The sequence below is a fragment of the Caretta caretta genome, chromosome 5, assembly GCF_965140235.1.
Source record: "Caretta caretta isolate rCarCar2 chromosome 5, rCarCar1.hap1, whole genome shotgun sequence".
NCBI lineage: Eukaryota > Metazoa > Chordata > Testudines > Cheloniidae > Caretta > Caretta caretta.
This window is the reverse complement of record NC_134210.1, coordinates 130,424,126-130,431,774: the sequence shown is the minus strand read 5'-3', so window position 1 is coordinate 130,431,774 and position 7,649 is coordinate 130,424,126.

Below are 7,649 nucleotides of genomic sequence, written 5' to 3'. Positions count from 1 at the left end.
CCTCTCTCAAAGTGTTGCAGCAACTTGGAATCATCACACAGGACTCCTACTAATTCACCATGTGCAGAGCACAGGCACAAAGCCCATATATTACTTAAGTGCCACTCAAGGCTTCCTTTGAAGGCCTAAGTGGAATTTAAGTGGTGCGTAAGCCTTGAGCCTCTGCACAGGGGTGATGTTCAAGGTTAATGCGTTCAATCAAATATTGGAGCAAACAGACACATTGTGAAAAACTGAAGCCCTGAAAGAAAGGATTTTGAGAGTTTTATAGGCTTGGTAAGAGGATTCATTAGACATTTACTCATTAACTTAATACTTGGCCAGAACGTGTAGAATCAACCATTGTCCAGTTCCACCATTAGGATAGCATCAGACACATTTATGAAATCTGATCATTATTGAATGGCTTTCTGGGTGACAAGTACAAGAAAGATGTCATGTCTTTTACATAATTTATCAAATAATGTCAAGCAACTAATGTTAAACACAAAAGCAAATATCTGATCTTTCCCCATAAGAATCTGTATCATACTTTATAGTCTTGTAATGTAAAATAAATTCTTAAATAATTATTGATACAGCTATAAGCTGAACTGAACAGAGAAACCATCCTTTTTTATTCTAATCCTAAATCATTCTTTAAAATTCTGATCACAGGTCCCTCCACAACTCCTCACTCCTTACGGAAATCACATCAGCAATGGGAAGAGCAAGAGAACAGGGAATTTCTCGGAAGCTGGTGAAAATGCCAGTACTATCAACAGAAGAGTGAAGTCTGCTGCTGCTACAAACCGCATTAAACTCTCGCTGCATGCTGTACCCTCACCATGGAAGGAGAGTAGCTGAAGAGTGCCTGAGACAGCCAATGACAGGTTTCAGAGTAACAGCCGTGTTAGTCTGTATTCGCAAAAAGAAAAGGAGTACTTGTGGCACCTTAGAGACTAACCAATTTATTTGAGCATGAGCTTTCGTGAGCTACAGCTCACTTCATCGGATGCATACCGTGGAAACTGCAGCAGACTTTATATACACACAGAGATCATGAAACAATACCTCCTCCCACCCCACTGTCCTGCTGGTAATAGCTTATCTAAAGTGATCATCAAGTTGGGCCATTTCCAGCACAAATCCAGGTTTTCTCACCCTCCACCCCCCCACACACACAAACTCACTCTCCTGCTGGCAATAGCCCATCTAAAGTGACAACTCTCTACACAATGTGCATGATAATCAAGTTGGGCCATTTCCTGCACAAATCCAGGTTCTCTCACCCCCTCACCCCCCTCCAAAAAACACACACACAAACTCACTATCCTGCTGGTAATAGCTCATCCAAAGTGACCACTCTCCCTACAATGTGCATGATAATCAAGGTGGGCCATTTCCAGCACAAATCCAGGTTTTCCCACCCCCCCTCCCACCCCCATACACACACAAACTCACTCTCCTGCTGGTAACAGCTCATCCAAAGTGACCACTCTCCCCACAATGTGCATGGCAATTGCACATTGTGGGGAGAGTGGTCACTTTGGATGAGCTGTTACCATTGCCATGCACATTGTGGGGAGAGTGGTCACTTTGGATGAGCTGTTACCAGCAGGAGAGTGAGTGTGTATAGGGGTGGGGGGGGGGGGGGGGAAACCTGGATTTGTGCTGGAAATGGCCCACCTTGATTATCATGCACATTGTAGGGAGCGTGGTCACTTTGGATGAGCTATTACCAGCAGGAGAGTGAGTTTGTGTGTGTGTTTTTTTGGAGGGGGGTGAGGGGGTGAGAGAACCTGGATTTGTGCAGGAAATGGCCCACCTTGATTATCATGCACATTGTGTAGAGAGTTGTCACTTTGGATGGGCTATTGCCAGCAGGAGAAGGAGTTTGTGTGGGGGGGGGGGTGGAGGGTGAGAAAACCTGGATTTGTGCTGGAAATGGCCCAACTTGATGATCACTTTAGATAAGCTATTACCAGCAGGACAGTGGGGTGGGAGGAGGTATTGTTTCATGATCTCTGTGTGTATATAAAGTCTGCTGCAGTTTCCACGGTATGCATCCAATGAAGTGAGCTGTATCTCACGAAAGCTCATGCTCAAATAAATTGGTTAGTCTCTAAGGTGCCACAAGTACTCCTTTTCTTTTTGAGACAGCCAATGGCAGCATAGCTTTGAGGCTGATAAGTATAGATAAATAATAACCATAGGTGTAAATTCAACACAAGCTATGTTTGGCAGAAATGCAGGGCTGGAAACTCAGCCTCAGCCGGCTATGCACAAGGGACCCCCATTCAGCAAAACCTTTAAGTGGGTGCTTCAGTCTGTCCCTATTCTTCAAAGAGACAAGGTGGGGGAGGCAATATCTTTTATAGGACCAACTTCTGTTGGAGAGAGACACAAGCTTTCACAGAGCTCTTCTTCAGGTCGGGGAAAGGTACTCAGAGCATAGGCATCAACATTTCCCGGCGCTAGTGGGTGCTTGCCCCTGCCCCACCCCCATTCCAACCCCTTCCCCAAAGTCCCTGCCCCAACTCCGCCCCCTCCCTGCCCCTATTGGACCCCTTCCCCAAATCCCGGCCCCGGCCCTGCCTCTTACCAGAGCCCGCCGCGTTCCCCCTCCTCCCCCCTCCCTCACAGTGCTTGCCATCCCGAAACAGCAGTTTCGCTGCTGCAAGCGCTGGGAAGAGAAGCGGGGACGTGGCGTGCTCAGGGGAAGAGGAGGAGCACAGGTGAGGTAGGGCGGGGTGGGGAGCTGCCGGTGGGTGCAGAGCACTCACTAATTTTTCCCTGTGGGTGCTCCAGCCCCGGAGCACCCACAGAGTCAACCCAGAGTGTCAAGGTGGAACAGATAGAGAGTTAACACATGTTGCAAGAGACCATTCAAGGTGAAGTGGGCAGTTAACACCTCTGTAGTCATAGGACAAAGGAGGGGTAGTGGATTACAGATTATTTTAATTTATTACAAATGTCTTTATTAAATCCATGATTTTTGATGTCTAGCAGAATTATAAATTTAAGTTCCCAGACCTTCAAAGTGCTTAAACACATGCTTATCTTCAAGCATGTTGTGAAGTCCCACTGCAGCCAATAGGATTTAGCCTTGTGCTTAAGAGTTTTCATGAATAGATCTGAACCTGGACCAAAATAACCACAAAAGGTAGAGGGTAGAATACAGGATAAAATCTGTTGCTCTAATAATGTACAGAATCCCTAAAGAACGTGTGGTATTAAGTCATTCTCCAAAGGATAGGAATATGTCCCTGTGAGTATTACCTGATGGACAGCACTTAAACAACCATCAGGGCATAGTCCCTAGATTAATGAAGATCCACTAAGGCTCATAATGACATCACACCCATAAATATGACTGGTTCATTCTCATAACTCAGGGCTGTGATAGCACACCTATGATTAGGAATCATTTTTGCCTGGGGTTCCTTTCATATAATCATTTTTTTAAAGGGTGGAAGAGCAGGCAGGCCTCTACCCATGAGGCTGTTACACATGGAGAGAAGACCAGAATGAGAAGCAGAGGGTTCCATTTTCACAGTTTAAAGAACAAAATGAGCTGTATCACTGGGGAATACAAATGGGACCTCACAAAATGATTAAAAGTTTGTGTTTCTAAGGTGTGCTTAGTCATAGGACATATAAATTGTTTTTAAATAGAAAGTTTTACAGTTAACAATGTCCCTTTTGGAACCAGAAAATAAGAACCAGGAGACAGAGTAAGCTAAGGCAGGTTATATATCCATCATGACTGGCGGTATTCAAAGCTGACGCCCATTTATCAGAGATGGCTTAGAAATAATGATACACATCTTGCTATAATGCAGTGTGCGTTGAGAGGCAGGCGATAAAATAATGTAATGCGTTGCACTTAGATGGCATAGTCTGGGGATCTCAAGATGTGTTACAAACATCAGTGAGTTTAGCCTCACCACATTGATGTGAAAGAGCATTGTCACTTCCTTTCTGTAGCTGAGTCACAGAGAAACTTAGGGTTTGCCTAGATCAGGGGTTCTCAAACTGGGGGTCGGGACCCCTCAGGGGGTCATGAGGTTATTACATGAGGGGTCGCAAGCTGTCAGTCTCCATCCCAAACTCCACTTTGCATCCAGCATTTATAATGGTGTTAAATATATTAAAAAGTGTTTTTAATTTATAAGGGGAGGGTCACACTCAGAGGCTTGCGATGTGAAAGGGGCCACCAGTACAAAAGTTTGAGAACCACTGGCCTAGATGGAGAGTTCGTGTACAGCACGCCAGGGTGTGCACTAGTGTGTTGTGCACTAATGGGCTGTATGGACCCTATTGCTGTGCACTAAACGTTTCCTAGTGCTCTTTGATCTATGCCAGGGGTGAGCAAACTATGGCCCATGGGCCGGATCCGGCCCACCAGCCATTTTAAGCTGGCCCTCAAGCTCCTGCTGGGGAGCGAAGTCTGGGGCTTGCCTCACTCCGGCGCTCCAGCTGGGGAGCAGGGTCTGGGGCCATTCCACACAGCTCCCGAAGCAACTGTGTAGCCCCGCTCCAGCGCTCCAGCTGGGAACGAGGGTCAGGGGCCGCTCCATGTGGCTCCAGGAAGCTACAGCATGGCCCCCCTCCGGTGCTCCAGCCGGGGAGCAGGGTCAGGGGGCGCTTCATGCTACTCCGGGAAGCAGCGGCATGGCCCCCATCCGGCTCCTTCATGCTCCAATGGCCCCACTCCAATGACCCCCTCCGGCGCTCCAATGGGAACTGCAGGAGCAATGCCTGCGGATGGGGCAGCATGCAGAGCTGCCTGGCTGCGCCTCCACATAGGAGCCGGAGAAGGGACATGTCGCGCTTCCTGCCCCCCTGATCCTCTTCCCACCCCCCTGCCCCAGCCCTGATCCCCCTCCCACCCACCAAACCCCTCGATCCCAGCCCAGAGCACCCTCCTGCACCCCAAACCCCTCGTCCCCAGCCCAACCCCAGCTGCAGCACCCCCAGCCAGAGCCCGCACCCCCCCACACACACACACTCTTCCACACCCTGAACTCCTTATTTCTGGCCCCACCCTGGAGCCCGCACCCGGTACAAATACCCAGCTGAGCGCACTAGGGAAAAGATTCCACCACCAAGTCACTCTAGCCTGAGCAACCTCCATAGGCCCACCAGCCTTTCTTTGCAGGAGGGCAAGACCCACCCCAGATCCTTCCCAGGCCGCCTCCCTCTTCCCTGCTGTGAACTGACACACATGGAGCTGCCACTCAACTGGGCTAGTTTCTGCAAGAGTGGCTGCACAAGGCATCCTTCCTTCACAAAACTGAATACTGATTCTGCTGCCAGGGGCTGGCCACGAAGAGAAAGGTAGAGGCAGGATTTGATCCTAAATAACATGCCCTATGGGTACATAGAAAACCTGTTGCATAGCTGGGAACAGCACCCATATTTCCTATCTCCAAGTCCTATGTTCTAACCACAAGACCATCCTTTCAACCAATGGACCTGATCTAAGCCCAATAAAGTCAATGAGAGTTTTTTCATTTACTTTCATGTACCATCTAGGTACCAGGCCTAGATGATCCAACTGTGGTTCTTCAGACCAAAGCAGTTTGTAACTATTTCACCTTTTCCTAGTTTAGTAGCATCCTAGGGTTTGTTTGCTTTCCTAGTGATGCCCGTGAGTAAGAGAGGGCAGGTGGTCAATGTAAGGTACCGATTTGGGGGATATTTGTGCAGAAAAAGTAAAGTACTAGGTCTTATTACTATTATTATTAATTGAATAGTATTATTACTGCATTCCCAGAGATTTAACCCAAAGAGAGTTGAACAGGAGATGGGGGAATTTATTAATGACCTTACTGTATGTATTCTCTCCTCTAGCCCTCTGTGTGTGAAACTGCAGTGTGCTAAATAACTACAAGGGAAATTCTGCTAACACAGAGCAACACCGAAACCCTAGAGACTGGTGAATAATAAAGTAAGCATTTGTTCTTTTGGTAGTGGAATTCCTAGCCTGGCCTATTGAGTCTGGTGCTCGGAAGGTCCCCAGACATTTTGGGGAGGATTCGGCAGGGACCGTGTGGGAGAAGGTCAGTAGTAGCCAGTTGCCCAGCAGGAAATAGGTGCATTACCAATGTTGTTAATGCTTAAACTTGTGTTTGTCAGTCCTGCCTCATGCATGATTCTGAAATAAACAATGTGGAACGGGTGCCAGTGGAGATTGTGGCCCCCAGTGTGCAAGGCACAGCACAAACACATAGCGAGAGATTGTTCTTTCCCTGAAAAGTTTACGGTCTAAACGAACAAGACAGAAAGGGTGGGATGGCCGCAGAAACATAGGAATTGCCAGATCAGTGGATCCTTATCTTGTCTCTGATAGTGGCTAGAACCAGATGCTTCAGAAGGTACAAGAAACTCCAATGTGTCTCCAGTGGAAGTTTCTTCCCTAAGCATAATTTTTTTTAATTTATCTAATGTAACTGTGAATGTTCTAACTATTAATATGAACAGCTGACCCTTTACTGAATCTTGTTAAGCTCCTAACAATAAGATACAAATTCTATATTTCTGTCCTATTTAAATAGGAATATTTGTGTCATGTGTCACTGAGTAAAGCCTTGTCCATTGTAACTGCAATTAGTTCATTAGGTGATAAATTCCTACTAGATGCAGTTCCTTTCCCACACATGGAGAGACCATTTCCCATTTCCCTGCATCTGCTGGATGGATGGGGAGTTTGGACTGTGTGTTACAAGACGGTGCTCAGGCTTCACCAGACACAAGGGCCCAGCTCTTCAAAAGTATTTAGGCCCCTCACTCCTGTTGATTTCAATGGGTGTTAGGCACTCAAATCCCTTTGACATTCTGGGTAGGGACCTCAGCAGTTGAGTGCTACAGTTATGTAATATTGTGCAGGTAGCGTGCATTGCCATTTTAGGAGATGGGAAGATATAGAGTGCACTTTTCCAAGGTATTTACATGCCTAAGGATGCAGCAAGCACCTAGAGGGATTTCAGTGGGCTTTAAACACACACGTCGCTTTTGCAAACCCCAGTAGGTACCTTGCTGCTTTTAGGTGCCTAAACCCCTTTGGAAATCGGGCCCTAAGTAATTTAGGAGTACAAGTCCCACTTAAAATTAATTAGGCACTTAGAGGCTTTTGGACCACCCCTTGCCCCCAAGTGTTGTTAAAGTATTCTACAGGCAGGGGGGCGCTCTCAAAATGCCATGAGAACAAAACCAAACCCAAACCCAAAGGAGGATCTTGCACAATCGCTATTCCTGGAAAGCCCCCAAAATGAAATGCAAAAATCAAGACAGCAGACCAGGCTAGTTGAGGGCACCCATCAGCCAGGCAAAGCGGTGTGTTTTAGCAGCTTGCACTGTGCTGGGGAACATACACGCATTCCGAGGCTTTTTTAAAAGAAAAAGTCCCACCAATCTCTTGGGGCTCACATAACGGGTCTGACGCCGCCTGCAGAACGGTTTGACTTTTGCCTGAGTCAGGACAGCACAATGTTGCTGTAGCGCCTCACCTCCATCCCTCCCTCCCCCTCGCTGGTGTGGATCAGTGGAAAGGAGAGGAGCGTTGCCACCCGCTGCGTCTTTTCACACCGGGCTGGCCAGGCTGCCTGCGCCTGGGAAATTCGCAGGGAGCGAGGTGTTTCACTACAACGGGTCCGGCAAAATGC